Source organism: Epargyreus clarus, unplaced genomic scaffold (genome assembly GCF_041222505.1).
Source record: "Epargyreus clarus isolate Ecla_fem2 unplaced genomic scaffold, WU_Ecla_fem_2.2 ptg000007l, whole genome shotgun sequence".
NCBI lineage: Eukaryota > Metazoa > Arthropoda > Insecta > Lepidoptera > Hesperiidae > Epargyreus > Epargyreus clarus.
Genome location: NW_027332215.1, coordinates 17,273,540 through 17,293,087, shown reverse-complemented (window position 1 = coordinate 17,293,087; position 19,548 = coordinate 17,273,540). Strand labels below are relative to the sequence as shown.

Here is a 19,548-nt window from a genome sequence, read left to right as displayed (position 1 = left end):
ACCCCTAGTGGCCTCCAACCTCCCCTTTAGCCACCCCGTGCCTCGCCTGATTAAACTGAGACTGAGCATGACTGATACTGATATTGATGCTGATACTGATTGATACTATTCACAGACTATCCGACGCATCGGTTACCAACTGAGGATAACACACAATAACATAAACTGATTATATTTGTACAAGATATTAAAATCAACTCACAGTTTTACTCCGACGTATTCATATATAACCATAGACTTAGAATTTTTTCGCTACGCTATATATAACGGCCGCTGCCATGACAACCGACACCGGTCTCTGAGTTAACCTTTTTTGACACTAGAGGCACAGTATATATATCCTTATACTGTGCTAGAGGCGTTAGTATCGCCTCCGGCACAACTAATGTTTCGCATTCGCGACAAACGTTGCTTCGCTGTCATTTCGTCAGCACTTTTCTTGTCAGAAGAATACAATTACCCAATAACAGTAGAGTTATTGGGTTTTTCAATTTATAATAGAAAGAAAGTCAAGTGAAGGAGAAAAACAGGTTTGAAAAACTGAATACAAAACATAGCCCTATTTTTTGGTCTCAAGAGAATAACTATACTTAAGTACACGTTTACAAGATTGTAGATAATATGTGGCCACTTACGAAACATTCTTTGGACATTTAATTTTTATAATCATAGGATCTAATATCGGTTCATATGAATTTACAAAGTTCCACTATTTTAATGTAAAACGCTATGTTCTGAAGAGAAATATCTCTACCTCATAAGGTATTGGTAACTCGGCAGTTTTTAATGTAAAAATGTTGTGTAGTTAATTCAGACGCTATATAAGTGATGTCTGACTTGTGTATTGTGACCAGTAATATGAAATTTGCAAGTAAGTCTGTTTGTTTACTAAATAAGTCGATTCATTTGGAATGCACTATACTGTAGGCTTATTTCGCCGATACTTGTACAGCTTCCGTGGCGTAATGGTTAACGCGCTTGGCCGTAAGGTCGGGAGGCGGTGGTTCGATCCCACCCGGGAGCATTTGTTGGTGTAACAGTTTCTTTTACATATTTTTACTTTTTTCCGGTTCGAATTTGTTCTTCTTAATAATTTTCGATATATATTTTTTTAAATGTATTCTAACTTTTTTAAAGTTTTTTCATTGTTTAATTTCACATTTCGATCTTTAAGTTTTTTTTTGTTTAATTTTATATCAGATTTTATTTGGTCGTTATGGGACTGTTGCACGTTAATTTAAAAAAACGAACCGCGTGGCGGAGCGGTCGTCATACCCGTCTGACGCACCGGGTTCGATCTCCGGCCAGGCAAATACCTTTTTTTTAATTTATTTAATTTAAAAAATGGTACACATAAAATACATCTTTATCTTATTAGTGATCGAAGTTCTTTATATATATATTTCTTGTGTGCGTGTGTATGTCACTAAACTCCTCCTAAACGACTGGACTGATTTCGATGAAATTTGTTGTGTGTGTTCAATGGGACTTGAGCATGGTTTAGATTCACAATTTAGTCCGTGGGAAAAGGTTTTTTCAAATTCGTAAGTAGTTATAGTATAGGAAACTATGCACTTGATCAAGTGATGATCTTTAGCAAAGGTGTTGTCCAAGAGCCCACGAGGGTTTGGGAGTTGGTGAGACCAATTTTCGACAGATGGTACCACTGTTATTCCAATGCAGGTATAAATTTTCCGTTTTATGTATGTCATATTATTTCTTTAAAATGCGGGCGAAGCCGCGGGAACCACTAGTTTGCCAAACTGTACATACAGTTTGTTGGCAAAGTATATGCTCAGTTTGTATACACATGTTTTGTACCCCCTTATATTATAAATATAAATACTATACCAAAACAAAAAAATAGAAGAAAACAAAAAAATAATAATAAAAATAAAGTAAATAAATAACCTGGCTACTATCACATTACTTCAATAATAAGTTTTTTAACTTGAACTTTATAGCATGCAAAGGAAATTATTTGGTTTGTCTGATTTCATTTATTTTATTATATATTTTAGGATCCATGTATTTTGTTGTTCTTTCCCCATAGTAATTAATAGCCCTTGGTTGCATAAATTTATTTGTTATTTGTTATTTACTATTTACTTTAAAATTTATTTGTTATTTACTTGTTATACCTACTATTCTGTCTATTTTTTATTTCTACTTTATAATCTTCGCGGAAATACTGTTGATGCGCAATCATATATGTAACTTTTTTATTCACTGGCAATATTCTAGTCTAGTTAAACAGGTCTTCATAATGCCCTTTACAAGAGTTTTTAGTCCTTTTATCTATTAAACATTTGAGTAACCTAATTTGCAAATTTCTTATTTCCACTAAATATGGGTCAAAGGTACGTCCATAAACACTAAGTCTATAGCTAATGAGTGAGTCAGCGAGTGCATAATACACTGTATACATGGTATGCTTACACGACAAACCATTTAAATCAGTGTTTTTCAACGAGTGGGTCGCGGCCCCCAGGGGAGTCGCGATAACTCACTAGGGGGTCGCGATACCTTACTCGGATGGTAGAAGGCAAAAGAAAAATTACAAGGTTCTACACTACAATAAAATACAATACCAGTGAAAAGGATTTGCTTGTTTTTTTTTAATTGTGAAAGCGTGGTGCTTGGTTAGTAATGTTAATGGTTAAATATTTTTTTAGTAGTGGTCAATTTCTCTTTTTAGTTTTAATTTCCACAATTAAGGAGAACGTTAGTTCGTACAAGTATGAAGTGGCAAATGGCATTAATAAATTTAGAGCTTCCTTTGTCGGCTCTGGATATTCTTCTTTTCTTTTCATCCAAAACACATCAACACTTTGCGAATGATATTCTATTTTAAGCACGCCATCAGTTGCTAACTCTACAAGTTTTTTTCTTCAGATTTGTAGTGATATCTGCCAATTATAATGCCTTATCAAAGAAAGGGGCCAAAATCCATGTACATGCATTGTAAGCTTCAGAGTTCAAGTCTGTAAAGTATGTTGATAATTTCTTTTGCAAATGATGTAAGCTCTGTATCATAGAAGGAATGAGAGCCCTTACTACTTAGGTGATTGGTTATTGCATAATCATCAACAGTATTCTGGACATACAGAAAATACTTAAATATATTTTTTACAGAGAAGATGACAAAAAACGAAGTTTTAATTGAAATGAAATGCTTTCACTTTATGTTTAACTGTTAAAATATTTTCTACTCTCCTTTGGAGGCTCTTGTTTATTAAGATGACTAAAAAGATCTGCCAGAAATGCTAACTTTAAGTACCAAACAGGGTTAGATAAATGATTAGCATATTCTGATTTATTATCTTGTAAGAACATCAACAGTTCAACTCTCCGTTCTAGAACACTTGCTACCAAGTTTGCCCGTCGCTACTTACTTTTAAAGTTTTCGCGGTGACCTTGCATGCTAAAAATAATTGATAGATAGGTTTCATACATACATACATACATACATACATACAAACAAATCACGCCTCTTTCCTGTATAGGTAGGCAGAGACTATTTCTTTCCATTGTAGATAGGTAAATACACATTTAAATTACTAAATTTCTGTCTCTCTATGTCTTAAGGGGGTCGTGAGTATTTTTTATCCTGTAAAGGCGTCACGTATACAAAAAGGTTGAAAAACACTGCTTTAAATGATAAAATTTTCCCAATATACTTCTAAGATTATTACATACACCATTTATATGTAATTTTCAGCTGAATTTAGGAATCTGAACGATGGATTTAGATTTTTGTTTCTGGGTCGGAGTGTTGGTGTTGTCTCTCTGTGTGTCCATAGCACCCACGATATCGTGAATCCTAGTGTGGGACTATCGTTTCAATACATACGACTAGAAAAGTGAACTTGATTACAGAATTTTCTGCATTTGTTGTGAAGTTCGACTTTTAAAAACGAATTTTAGGAAAAATTTAGAATCAAATTTTAGGTGCAGCGAACACACATGGTTCCAAATATAGCCGGCCATTAGACTGAATGCATTGTGTACCTGGCCCGGGTCATTATTTCCAACCATTAATTAATCGAATTTAGCCCACAATGATTGCGGAAGTAACTTACTGTGGGACGATTAGTGCTAGCAATTTATTGCCCGAATGAAAATACATAGGGCACGTACATTGTTCCTATTACCAGCGCTTATTAAGGCTTTGATTATGGTTTCAAAGCCACGTTTTATATGTATTTGGTACTAAAAAAATGTTAATTTACTTTGAAATTAGTTGCAGGTAAGTAATATAGATAAGAAACCTTTTTCGTATCACGCGGGTTTCAGTCCTCATGCAGTCTGCATAAATTACACAAAAATGCTCAAAATACAAATAATACAAAAAAATACCACTTATTCTTTAGTGCGAGAGGGTCTCACATGGTTCTTCTCAATCAATAAAATAATCCCAGAAAGCTAAAAGCTTATTCAATTTCTTCACAAAATTTAAGAAAGAGTTAATATTCGTATAGCTGTGTGTAAATCCTCGGAAAGAATCGTGATGTTCGACGAAACTCCAGATAACACTTTCCACATATTTGATACATTTTCTAAACACGGCTTATTTCTGCTTTGAGTGTAGTAAGTGTATCGTTGCAGGATTTTTATACCTATAAGGTATATTATAGCATTTGCAACGTCTCGAAGATGGAAAATATTATATTAACATTTTTTTTTTGTTTTTTTTTTTTATTTTTATTTCTGCTGCCCATGGGCATTACAATTTTCTTAATTCTATCTGGTTCTACTTGAATTCGATCACAGATGCATTCCCACTGAGGACTAAGATAAACCAACCTAAATGAATAAGTCAACCGGTATCTACTGTATACACACATATAAACTCACTTCACTGCTTCACGCTGGTTGTAGCGGTGGTACCTCCCTGGTCGAATTATATGTATAGTCAGCTTCAGAAGTAGATGAACACAATTCAATCGGTCATAAGTAGCTGAACACCACTCGAAACATAATTAGATAAACGTCGTAAAGTTTCAAAAGTACGTGAATGTTTGGGTATACCTGCATTTTTGCAATTTTGAGCTGCTTATCTACTACTGGAGCTAGCTGTACATATTTGTACGAAAGTCCTCTATTTCTTAAAATGATGAAATAAATTGAAGTATCAAAGGATTTTCACTTGTCATTTTCTTTCAGGACATCTTATAAAAGACAACTAAATTTAACGATGTAACCATTATCATTATGAGTTTACCTTTACCTTCTACCCTTACCTAACCGGAACCTTGATGATATAGAACCCTGTTAACTATTAAGTGCAGGGCCGGATATACGGCAAGCGGGGCTATTACCCCGGGCCTCCACAAGAGAGGGGACATGCGGGGGGGTCTCGGGGGGGGGGGAGGCACTTACAAAAGAGACATTGCACTGACATTGACAAGTTAAATAAAAGTTTGTAAAAAAGCCAGGGCCCCGAAATCTAAATCGGAGAAAATGATTAAGTAAGTTAACTGGTAAGTGCAGTAATACTACCTGTTTACTACTACTACTACCTACATGTTTGACTAGTTTGTCTATTTTAAACATACGTATGGATTTTATCTAATTTTAACGCTGAAACAACTCAAAATCACGTATGGATCACCTAAAACGTAGTCATGGCCAACATTTGTGAAATAAACTTGAAACTGTAATTACCAAGCATTGCTCTTTAAACCCCAATATACGAGTAAAATATATTTTTAAAACTTTCACTGTTTTTATTCGAAAATTAAAAGTAAACGCTTAAAAATCAAATGAATTGATTGTACATCCATACAATAAAGTTGTATGGATGTACAATCAATTCAGCAGCAGTATATAAAGCAGTGATGGCCTAGTGGTTAAGAAACACGGCCTCTTGATCGAGGGGTCCGAGGTTCAAATCCCAGGCACCTCTGATTTTCAAAGTTATATGCGTATTAGAAATTAATTATTAAACGGTGAAAATAGAATATCTTGATGAAACCTGCATACCTGAGAAATCTTAAAAAAATGTTTTCAAAGGTATGTATGTGCAGTCTACCAATTCGCACTTGGCCAGCGCGGTGGACCATGGCCTAATGTTTCACACAGGAGACCCGTGCCAGCACTGGGGCAGTAATGGGTTGATGATGTTGATAAATCAATCCAGATAGGATCGGAATCCTACCTGAGATCAGTCGCAGATGCTTAACCTTAACAATTAAAAAATCGAAAATAAAAAAGAAAAAAATCCATTTATAATAATATCTTTTATTTAAATAAAATGAAAAATAATTTGTAAACATTACAAATTTATAAAAAAAAAAAAAAAACAAAAAAAAGTAACAAAAAACAAAAAAGCAGCTGGATAAGCTTCTCCCGTACCGGGAATCGAACCCGAGCCTCCTGGGTGAAAGCCAGGTATCCTAGCCACTAGACCATACGGGATATGAGTAAACTGAGTAATTTAAGCTTCATATCAAACTGCAACGATAGTATATTTGTGCTTATAAATATTGATATTACAATAGAAACATATAATTGTTTTTGTTGGCTATTTAATAATAGCCCTTACTATATTTTCTCGAAGCTTTTCGGGGCATTTTCGTCTCGACCAACCTTTCGATCTTTATTTTGGATAAAGCTAGGATCCTAAATTTTCAGTGATCGAGAGGCCATAGCATAACGTGATATATTCCCAAATATCATTTAATTTTAAATGACAGTGTGTAAATTCCTTAACCCTCAAGCAGGCGCGCGGTTTTTTGTAACGGGAGCGGTCGCGCGTTTACCTAAATGACTACTTGGACATTTAAGGGATTTAAAACACCAAATAACTCCAGAATCATTTATGTATATAACAATCACCTTAGTATATATAAGGAAGAAAAATAAAAATGGAAAACGCTTTACAGGTTCCTCTACCCGCAATGGAACTCGTGCTTGGTTTATTCCAGTTCAGTAGGTACTTATATGCAAACTATCTAATATATTTATAGCCAGTTTTCTCAGAATATTCATCATTGTGGCTCTTGTGTGTAGATATTCTTTTTTATTCAATACCTAAGGCTCGTAAGTAAATTCATTTTTTTTAGCTTCCTCTTAGCTTTTTATTATTTTTAATTTCGTCATTACTTTTTTATTTCAGAATCTCCCTCCCTGGACTCTTCATCACTTAGCTCTGATTCACTCTTTATATCTTTATTTTGTAATTCGACGACGGGCGCGCGTAGTGGTTACGACGATTAGGCCGCGACTATACGACAAAACCTATTTGTACAACACGTGACAGCTGGAGAGGGAGGATATATGGCTAGTTTTGATTATAATGAACTTATAAGAGGGTACTTAAGGCAAGAAAAAGTTCTAACGAAAATATTAGGAATTGTAGACAAAAACGTTTAAAGTGCGGTCGATTCGACGCCACGCGCCTTCTTGAAGGTCAATAGTGGCACATTACAGATCAAACAGATACTAAAGTACACTTCAACTTCAAATTTTGAACACATTTACTTTTTAGACTATGAAGCAAGGAAAAACTAAAATATATCACATTTTTAAGTGTTCATAAGAGTTCCGTATGTTTAATATATATGTATGTACGACTCATAGAGACGAGTAAAAATGTTTAGATAATGTTACAACATTGTCTAAACAATTAAGGAGATGTAATCTTATTTAGAATTCCTAATAAATATCATAATAAAGAAACCATCACAATAAAAGCGATTTTAAACAGACATTAAAATAGTACGGCATTTCATCCTATTGTAAACAACAAGGTGTGGGAAACTAGGTATTCTTATGTAGGATTTTTCATTAAGCTCGGAGGGCATTGCGGACGCAGCCTGAAACAATAAACAGTGCGTGCAATACCAGAAACATATTCTTTGATATTAACTGAAGCATATGTTTGCATGACCTACCATGCACTATAACACAGTGCATATTATAGTGCAATTGTATACAATTGCTATGTGCTAGAATATGAAAAGCGGATATATCCGTTTTTCATATTCTAGCATATAGGATGCCAAAGATACACAATGTCACATTGTTTTTCTTATTATTTTCTCTTTTTTCACACCTGATTGTATATATTGTAAATTATATATAACTTGAAGCTTAAATCAATAATTTGTTTTGTCACATTGAATTCAAACCAAAATTGATCTGCGTATGTATGCCGTAACAGTATATTTGATGTATCCTAATTTACTTAGTTAAATTCTAGTAAATACCTATGAGATCAATTAATTTGACATTTTCAGCAAATAATGCTTCCAGGTTGTGTTGAAAAAAAAACGTTTTTTTTATGAACTTTATACTTCTACTAGCAGACACGGCAAACGTTGTGTTGCCACATAAATAAAAAAATGTTAAGGGTGAACAACCCTTATCACTTAGGGGTATGAAAAATAGATAGTTGCCGATTCTCAGACCTACTGAATATGCATATAAAATTTGGTGAAAATCGGTAAAGCCGTTTCGGAGGAGTACGGTAACTAACATTGTGACACGAGAATTTATTTATATAAGATTGGTCGTTACACCTTTTCGCAGTACATTCGTCAATAGAGAAAGCCAATTTAGTGATAAAAAATTATCATTTCATTAATGAGCATATTAATTTTCCTTAAACGCTCCGTTGCCGGAGTTTAAAAAATCGAAGTCTATGTATTCTAGCGCCGTTGTGTTAGCACTATGCCTAAAAGTTTTTTAAAATGTAAACTAGTATATTGCAAGTAATAATATATTTACATATTGGTAAGCTATATTCGATAAACTCAAGATTTGTTAGACTGTAAATGACTGATATACATATGAACCCACACCTTTCCTCTCCAGGAGTGGCCACGCATCTGTGATCAGCTTAACATGATCTAGATGGCGTTGTTACTAATTGGCGGCATTGACTACTTACCGGTTAAAACGCTTTCACTAAGTATTAACTGTCCTCCTTACGTATTTAAAAAAGAAACCAACATTAATTTAAGCTATTGCTAGAAAGAAATGTTTCGTCGTCAACCCATTACTGTACTACTGCTGGGCACGGGTCTCCTCTCAGAATGAGAAGGATTAGACCAAAGTCCATCGCGCTGGCCTAGTGAGTATTGGTAGACTTCACATACTTTGAAAACTTTTATAAAAGATTTCTCAAGTATGCACGTTTTCTCACGATGTTTACCTTCACCGTTAAAGCAAATGATAATTAATTTGTAATACACACATAACTTTGTAAAATCAGAGGTGTCAGGGATTCGAACCTTGGCCCCGAGATCGAGAGGACGAGATTCAACCATTAGACGTAACTAGTATTTATACGTACTAATTAGAAGTAACTAACCAAGCATATCATTGCTTGGTTAGTTACTTTATACATTTATCACACGAATGTACAAGTGGACTATATAGTGCACATGGCCCCTCAACCCCATTGTACCGAATCATATCTACAAATGTACCGAGTCCGCGCGGCGATAAAAGTGGAAAGCAATTCCATGCATTGGTTCGCACATCGAAACGTTTCTTTATGGGGACAATACGCTACGGCACCGGTACGGCAGCGGCGCCGACAGCACGACCATAAGCTATTTTTTATTTTTAATCTAAATCGATTCGACGCAATTAAGTGAAAGATAAAATATATGTAATTTGAAGGTACTAGAACCCTTTGTGGTTCAACTCCGGCGGCATCACCGTCACACCTATTTCTGCCTATTAACAGTTGTGGTAAACGCTTAAATGCTTTCTACACCCACAGCCCCACACTAGGATTCCCTGTATCATGGGTACTATGGACAAATACCGAGACAAATACACAAACACCCAGACCCAGAAACAGACTTAAATTCACCATTTAGATTTCTGTCTGGCCGAGGACCGAAGCCGTGACCCTCTGCGCGTCAGACCAGTATGGCGGCCGCTCCGCCCCGCGGGTCGTAATGCGGTTGATTACAGATGTCCATGGGTGGCAGTAACCACTTACCATCAGGTGGGCTGTATGCATGTCTGCTACTCCTATATTATAATATAAATATCCTCAAACATGGAAGCGTACACGCGTACACATAGATATAAAATGTCAGGATGACACTTACCTGCTTACGATATGTCGGTGTCGTGCCGAGCCAGCGACGCCGTGCACTGAAACTTCATAGCGTCCACTTATGTCGTCGTCGTCGTGCCGGTTTCATGTCGTTTGATGAAGATGAGCCCGAATACGAACTCAAATTGTATTTTATTTCGATTTGTGTCTAACAACGTATTAATTATATCCTAACCCAGATTCAGACTGCTATTTAATCGCGGTGGTATATATACCTAAAGTAAAATATTTCCATTTGAATTTATGGGCCATTTTGAATATTTATTACAGAACCAATATTCCTCGTGTTAAAACGAAATTGACTATTAATAGTTGTTTTATTTGCGTTTTTATATGAATAAAATTTTCAAGCGATTTTTATTATAAATATTTTTATATAAATAGATGGACATCCTCTAATGACGTTAGCAATGTCAAAAAATTCTCATGTCTTCGATGGCAACGTCACATTCGTCTCGTACCGGCATCTTAATGTATACATAAGCTTCTGTGGGGATATTAGTTACACGAAATATATAAGCGTGTTTTACCACCCCTATTTTAAATATATTAATAAAAATAAAAGAGTAAAAACTCCACGGAGCCGTGTCGGTGTCGACCAAAAATGAAAAAAATACCGGTGTTGCACTGTTCGCCAATGCCGTGCCGGTGTCGTGTCGTGTAAAGAACCCACAGTTACCAAATTCGCATTCAGTACAATAAAGCAAGAATAATTGTGGTTTATATGATATTCCATTACTGTAAGAAACAATATTTAACCACAATAACAATAAAGATCGGAGATTATAGACGTATCCCATTCCATATTTACTCAAAGTAATCGACTGTAGTGAAAGTACATAACGTCAAAGGCAAGAAAATATGTCACGTTTCAATAACTTATTACGGAGATAAATTATACCGTCGTGAAATATTGGATGGAGGCTCTGAAGGAAGACGGGTCCCGAGGCATGTACAAGCCTTGAACAAACAGTTTTATTGCTGCGCATAAAAGCATAACGCATATTATAAAGCAGATTGATAGAAAGCACTCATAACCTAGTGGTTAAGAAACTTGGCCATTTGATCGAGGGGTCGTTCGAATCCCAGGCACGTACGTCTGATTTTTGAAAGTTACCAATTAAGTATCACTTGCTTAAACGGTGAAGGAATACATCAAGAAGATACCTGCATACTTAAGAAATCATAGTTAAATTAAATAGTTTCCAAAGGTATATGAAGCTTTTCGCACTGGGCCAGCGCGGCGGACTATCGGCCTAATCCTTCTCATTCTGAGAGAAGACCTGTGCCCAGCAGTGGGACATTAATCGGTTGTTAATGAAGCAGATTGATTTTTCAATGAGCCTATTAGAAATTAAATTTTTTATTTACTTAACCGTTAAAGGAAAACATGAGCACAACTACAATAATGTCCCACTGCTGGGTAGGAGTCCTTTCATAGTGTTAGTGCCACAGTCAACCACGATTAGCATTGGAATTGATAGACTTCACACACCTTTGAGATTTTCTTTATCGGCGTTGTGCACATTATGTGATGGGTAAAAAATGTTAAACTCGCGTCAGGATCACGTTACCTGATCGAAAATTCGTAAGACGGCAAAGCAAACTGCAAAAGTCAAGATATCATCCGGTGTCAGTACAGAAAAAATATGTCAATGGGTGTCAGTTTCATTATTATTTATTATATTAAAACTATTCAGGTTTGGTTTCGAAAGTTATCAATTCTGCCTGCACTACCGGAGTCTAACTCGTTGATTTTTTTAAACAAATGTGTACGAGTAGGTTTCCTCATGATATAAATATCTAATCAACTTTAAATAGAACTGGACCTTGAGTTTGATATAAATGCATTTCTATTTTACGGGAATTATATTCTATGAATCTACCTCGTTTCATATCAGAGCACAGGTGCACCAAGCATCACTTATAAAAGGCTGAAATAGGAAATATTCAACTTTTCATTCAGGCGATGTAGGGTATAGAATTTATAATAAGAACTTCAAAGCACTTGAAAGGTTGCGTTCAATCAATTCTTAATAGCCTGCATTATGTTGCTCCTGATTATTATTGAGTACTAGCTATACCCGCGGCTTCACCTGCGCTTTCTTGAATAAAACGCGCTAAAAGTTTATCATACGAAATTTAAGAAAAATATTTTTAAATACACGGTTCCTGATAGTTTATTTTACTTTTATGCTATCCCGTGGGGACTGTGTATTTTCAGGATAAATGTAGTTTATGTTTTATGTGTCCTCTAAACTACCACGATGAAAAAAACATGTCCATTGTTTGCTCTGTGAAAATCTAAAATAAATCTATCCCATGGGAACCGTACACTTTTCCGGAATAAAAAGTAGCCTGCGTGCTTCTACAGACTATAATATATTTCTATGTCAAAATTAATCTAGATCTGTGTAGCGGCTCTGATATAGTGGAGTGACAAACATCCATCGAAAAGATTCATTATTTTTCTTTAATATATTTCTTTATCTTTCATTCTCATTTATATTAACTACGTATTTTTCTTGCCTGGGACATTTTTCATAACGCAACATTCATACATACAAAAGCAGTGATAGTCAAGTGGTTAAGAAACTAGGCCTCTTGATCGAGGGGTCTGAGATATCAAAGTCTATGGATATGGTCGAGCAAATAGAAATGGATGTTCCCTTGCTTAAACAATAATGAAAACGTCGTGAGGAAACCTGAGGAGTCTTAAAAAAGTTTTCTAAAGTAGGTACATGAAATGTTTACCCATTACGCACTTGGTCACCGCGTTGAACTATGGCCTAATCCTTCTCATTTAGAGAGGAGACCCGTGCCCAGCAGGACAGTAATGGGTTGATGATGAACATTCGTACAAGCTATTTGTCATGGAAAATTTTAACATAGTTTATAAATATGGAAATCAGTTGAACATCGTTTATATTCGATTTATATCGATACATTTATAACAGGAATAAAATGTTCACAGTTTTTCCGGGGATGAAATGGAAAATATTTTGAAAGGAAATCAGATACATGCTCGTTGCCCGCGCTACAAAAGGTTACGTGCGAGGGTGGTAATTGTTCCATACTTTTATTTTGCTTTTACGCTAGAAATCAAAAATATCAAATTGCAACAAACGAAATTGTATGCTGGAAATTGAAGCAACTACTATTTTTATTCATTTAGTACTGAAGTGAATAAATATTTGAGCATTTTGTAAAAGTTTTTTGATGTATATTCCGAATACAGGGTGTCAGGTATGATAAAGCAATAATTAAAAAAATCAACGGGTTGCACTCCGGGAGTACCCGAAGAAGTGAAAACTTGCATATTAACATTGTGCATATACATTTATTTTTACCGTACACGAACAAAACAATTTATATCAGGAACATTAAAAATCGTCTTAAGAATTTTCGATCAGGCCACGTGTCCTGACGCGGCTAAATAAGTTTTCACTTCAAAGATAAATACATAAAAAATTTAAACTGGTAGTAATTTTATCTAATTTAATAAATGGTATGAAAATATGCATTAAAAATGTATTATCTCTTACCTAATGCCGTAGGACAACCTCCTGACAAATACTAATAAGTTTCCATACTATCTTCAAAGTTAAGTCGAAGGCTAGGAACTCACGGAGCAGTTTTCAACGGAACCTCCATACACGTAGAATATGAAAATCTATGGTATCTAAGGTAGCTAACTTTCATTACGCGTCAGTCTGTAACCGCAGCGGTACCTCGTGAGATTATAAATAAAACATTGGTCAAGGGGCGGTTCCGTACCACCAAATAGAATTCATATTTTCAGCCATTGCAGTAAATGCATTATGAAAATTTGAACTGTCTACCTATTACAATTCAATAGATAAAACGAAAAGCATCGAAAGTATTTTAGTTTTTTTTTATTACAGCGGCCACTCTTATACATATCTTATACTCTGTAAAAAATTCAAATGTCTGTCTATTACAGTTCAGGAGGTAGAGACCTGTGACAGACGGACAGGCGGCCTGACGGACAGACAACGGAGCCTTAGTAATAGGGTTTACTTTACCCATTAAGTACGGAACCCTAAAAAGGGGTTATATTGCGTCCACGCGGTTTATTTTTAAACAGCTCCGTGAGTACTTGGCGTTACACTCACATGTAGAGGTGTATGGTGGCCTTAACCTCACCCTCATGGGCCGTGTAATTAGGCCGCAGCGATCTCTATCCACCTGCTGCCACTAAGCCTATAATCAGACGCAATTTCATAACTCGGATATGTATTCACTTGTTTTTTTACTCATCCATTACAGTGGGCTTTAGGGTTGGTTTTACCGTTATTTCATTATACATATTTACAAAGGTAAAACTGTAATAGCTTCATGGTTTGGCTTCGTAAACTGTTTGTGGTTCAAATCCCAGGAATATGGTTGATTTTTCGAACTTTAGCGTGTATTAGGAATTAAATATCACTTGTTTTAATGATGAAACACGTAAGTTTAAGAGTTCTTTAAAAAAAACTCAAAGGTGTGTGAAGTCTACTAATCCACACTTGACTAGCGTCATGGAATGTGGCCTTCACCTAGACTTTAAGAACACCCATGTCAAGCGGTGAGATAATAGGACCCGTTATACTATTACAACTATTCTTCCATGGTTCTTTACAAACAATTTTTAACTTAACAACATGTGTTCGTACATGACTGTATTCGACTAATGCCCTGTTTTTGCTATTTTATGAATAAACGATACTCAATGTACTTCGGATTTTGTAACTGAACTAGTAAAGTAACTCAAAATCACTTAAAGCAAGTACTTTCGTCTCCCAAGGTTTTGCAAAATCATTTCCAGAAATTGAAATAACCTTCCCTAGGTCTGGGGGTCCTACAACGTATCTGATTGGTCGCAAAGGGGTCTGCGTAGTAATACGGCGATTCGTATGCAAGCCTGTTTGTTTTCGCAGGCCTCTGTAATAAGCCCCCTCTCCTGTCTACATAGTGTGTGACGTGAATAGACGATGAAATCAAATGGCTCTTTTAAATATAGACGTCGCAATAGAGAGCGTAGGACGGTAATATGTGACAGTTGTCCAATTGGTCCCACTGCTGGTCTTTCAGAATGAGAACGAACTCAAGAATTTATTCGTTAAAACAAATGATAATCTATTTGTGATACGCACATAACTTTGAAAATCAAAGATCTGGGATAGGAATTTTGGACCTCACGATAATTTTTATTTCTATCAGTCAATTGTGATAATGCGCTCGCTCTTTTGTTGCTTATTTCACTTTACATTGTTCTTCACTTTACACTTCAGTATTAAAAAAAATAACTGGGTTTTATATTTGGAATGAATGCTTTAGGAAACAACGAACCTGACTTTCTTATGTAATGTTTAGTTTGGCGACGTGCCTATCGCTCGATTACGTAACAAACCACTATATTAATCTCTTAAGAAATCTATTACTGGTGTATTATAATACACCAGTAATAGATTTCTTAAGAGATATATCCCTAGGGACTATATCGGAAATAGTGATGTACCGTAAGAAATATATCTTCGGATACAAGGACAAGAACAACTTTATACTCAATCAAAATGTATGGGGGTTAATTTGAATCAGCATTCATTTTTCATTAATGTCTGTATTATATTAATTTTGTTTTATTTATTTAATTGTGACACTTTTTACACGCTTTTTATTAGCTTCACCTGTATGTTTGTATGTTTGTTTGTATGTTTGTAACCGACTTCTTTGGGCGCGATTTTGACCCACTTTAAACGGCCAGATTTCGTTCAAACTTTGTAGATTTATTACACACTTTATATTAGCTTCATTTGTATGTTTGTCAGTAAGTAACTCCGTTTTTCAGTAGAAAGAGATCAACATACATCCTTATCTTACCCTGCATGTATGAAAGAATGAAATAGAATACCGAAAGTTTTTTAGTTGATTTTATCATAAAAGCGTGTTTTTTAGTTTTTTGAACTATATTTATTATATTAATTTATGTAGTAAAACGTGCTAAAGGTGGGATTTAATGAAATCAAACTAATTTAATGTCGTTGCAGTTTATCGAAAAAGTACCTATTCTACGGCCCTTGAAAATTGTACCAAGACATCGATATGTTGTTTTTCCCGTTTTCTATTTTACGACGGGGCGAATTGCCTTTAAATGTTTGAGGAAAACGTTCGGTTTTTTATCTCCTTTTCCTAAAAAGGTAGGTACTGCATGTATCTTGGGATTGTGTGTGTATTATTCATTCAACTGGATTATATGGGCGTGGCACGTTTCAGTCAGTGGCGTCAGGGATAAGTGTCTGTTCACAACGCAACATTGTGATGTGATTATGGTACGTGTTCATACACAAACGTGGCACATCATCACTATTGCGTTAATGGGTGCTGTGTGAAAATTCATAGGTTTCTGGCACTTTGTGAATGAAAAAAAATAATCATTTCTGACGATACTGACCACGCTAATGATACCGTGCATAGCAGGACGGCTGCTCTATCACAATCACTGATAGAGCTTTTCTTCTTCTTTGTAGTTACTGCAACTTTTGTAGTTACTGCAACGCAGGTATAAACATTGATCTTGTTGGGTTATGGCGTGTTTGTGATTCATTTCGGGATCATATCATACCTTCGTTCTTAGTGTCGCTGTTTAGTTTCGAGCTCCTACTTGCCGCCTGCAACCCCAGAACCCCTTTTAAGTCCTCTTACGATAGGCACGGACTCTACGGACATTTGTTATACGTGTGCCCTAGCACTAAGTGCCCATTTGGCACCTTACTATTTCCTTCTATCAATTTACACCGTTTTTGTGTAAGGAAGCTACTATGGATATTACGTCGCCAAGTTGCTGAATTCAATTTAATCCATCAATGAAAATCAAGCAATCCCACTGCTAGATTGAAAACACGTCCGGGGCTATCTCATAGGTCTCACCGGTGGAAATACCTTAATGCTAACCAGCACCAGTCTATAAACATATAAAAATCGTTAAGGGTGTTGATGTCCCCGAATTTAGAATTTAAAATTTAATCCCTAAACCGAATTTTCTTCCATTAAACATCGGATTTGATCGTCGCCCACGTAAAGTAATTAAGCCGCGTGTGTATTTAACAGATTCGTTCGGATCCGCGTAAATATTCTCGTGATGACATGGATAAAATTTCCCTTCGATAAACTTTCGGGAATCAGATAAATATTTGACGTCATCAACCCATTACACCGGTATCATTACCAAATACACGAAAACATCTTGAAACTCATGGAAAAAAGTTTAAACAAACGCTATGTAATCAATTATTTGACAGGTAAAACGGTGAAGTCTGAATTAACTCTAGCCCCACATGTTCCGTTAGGTTAAGTTAATCAATGTAAGAAACATTTTTTTGCAGCTTCTCCATAACGAAACACCTTGTGAAGTGGCGGTGGATATATTGACGTTAACAATACAATGTTTTTGATTTGATTTAATTATGGGGTAAGGGTCTCCTCCCAGGGAGATTTAGGACACTGGCCATTCCTCTGGCAAAGTGCGTATGGTAGAATTCGCATACCTTTAAGAACTTAAAAAGGTGTGATTTTTAAACGATGTTATTCTTTACCGTTTAACGCAAATTTGAATAATATAGGTATATTAGGTACCTTTGAAAGGGTGCATGCCTGCATAGTCATGGCCGAGAGACAGAGATTCTACTCAATAGGCTATCACTGCTTCACATTCTACTTTACTGTCATGTCATTTATTATAATGCGTTAGAAGTCTACAAGTATAAATCTCTATGCAAAAATACCTATTTGTAGGCGACGCACTATTTGCTATTATTTTATTATTTTAGCGCAGAAGGTTTTAATGTATATTTCTTTTAAATACGTTCTTATGTAAATTGTTTTTTCTATGTCATTCCTTCCTTCAGACGTTGTCATTAAATTTTCATCGGTTCTTCTGGCTTTTTCTATTACTGTTCCTCAAATTCCACTAAACCCTTCTTTTCTACATGCCTATCACCTATACCTATTATACTTAAAAAGTATGTATGGGTTTGCAGACTATGGTTTAAAGCTTTCTTTATCCACCGGACGTAGAATAGTAACGGGTAAAAATAATTGGGCAATAGCAGTTTCTTGTATGGCGACTTTTTAGTATTTATTATTAAGGCGGCTAACGTTATACCTAATCTGTAAAGAAACTCAAGTGTCTATATCGGTTTAAGAAAAAGAGCACTGTGACAGACGGACAGACAAACAGACAACGGAGGCTTAGTAATTGGGTTCCGTTTTTATCCTTTGAGTACGGAACCCTAAAAGATAGGCAGTAAATTATCAATCATAAATACATTACAATATGTATTACCATTCCCTTTCCTTTATTGTACGTCTAATCGAAATAATTACAAAATGTATTCACTCGGTAGTGTCTGAATTTGACAACTTATTCATTATTTCTCCCTCCTTTCTAACAAAAGCTTTATATTATCAAATCAGTGCAAACTTCTGACGTATAAAATATTCGAACCCTTTTTAGGGCACATAATATAAGTAGGCATGGAACCTATTTTTTTGCTGAGTCGTCGGAAAATGGGTATCGTTACGCTACTATATATATTTTATGCATCCACGTCAGATTTTCGCAAGGCTTTGTGAAACTTTTAAAAAGAGTTAAATATTTTGTTCAAAGGCTTTTGCTTCAAGGGAAATCTTTTTTGAAGTGAACAATATGGACAGTTTTCTTTTTCATGTTTCACCTAGTTTGTTGTTTCGTTATAACATTGATGCAGAAAACGAGCCTGTACGAAACGAGTTGAAGGTAGAACCCTTTATGGTTCGACTTCGGCGGCACCACCGCCACACGTATTTTTGCCTGATTGCAGTGTTAAGCGCCGCTGTGTTCTAGTTTGAACGGTGTGGTAAGGTAGATTTACTTTTCCGAGGCGTTTCAGATAAATCCTCAGGGGTAGCAGCGCATCTGTGGCCGACCTCAGGCAGGGATGTCTAATACTATCTGAGGCTGATTACAAATGTCCATGGGCAGTAGCCACTTCCCATCAGGCGGATTGCATGCTCGTCTACTACTACTATATTGTAAAAAAATGTAGTCCTGATGGATGGATGATGGCCTGATGGCCAAGTGGTCAGGGAACAGGGATTCTACCTGAAGCCGATCACTGATGCGTTACCCCTACTCAGGACTAAGATGATAGCTTTGTTTAAATCAGTCAGCATCCATACTCTTTCACCAAAACGTAACAACGAAGAAGTAGTTGTGATATCTCCTCGATTGCACGATATGGTTTGACCGTAGACTTATATTTTTCGCTACTCTAGGTTTGACAGATTTTAACATAATGATAGAGGTGTCGTTGCATCTGTCTACATTATAAGGGTGTCATAGACTACATTTTCGGAAGTGACTTTTTATGTTTATAATAACGGTTATTAGAAAATCTATCAAGAGCATTTTTACTGAATTCAAAAAA

The 19,548-nt window shown here is 35.7% G+C and overlaps 1 protein-coding gene and 1 non-coding gene across 2 annotated transcripts in view; one reads left to right on the top strand and one right to left on the bottom strand.

Moving 5' to 3' along the window:
* The window catches only part of LOC140743546 (frequenin-2), a 315,634-nt gene that overhangs the window by 14,650 nt on the left and 281,436 nt on the right, over positions 1 to 19,548 (top strand). The window lies entirely within an intron of this gene.
* TRNAE-UUC (transfer RNA glutamic acid (anticodon UUC)) lies at positions 6,349 to 6,420 on the bottom strand. Its single transcript has one exon. It is a non-coding gene; the product is annotated as a tRNA-Glu (tRNA).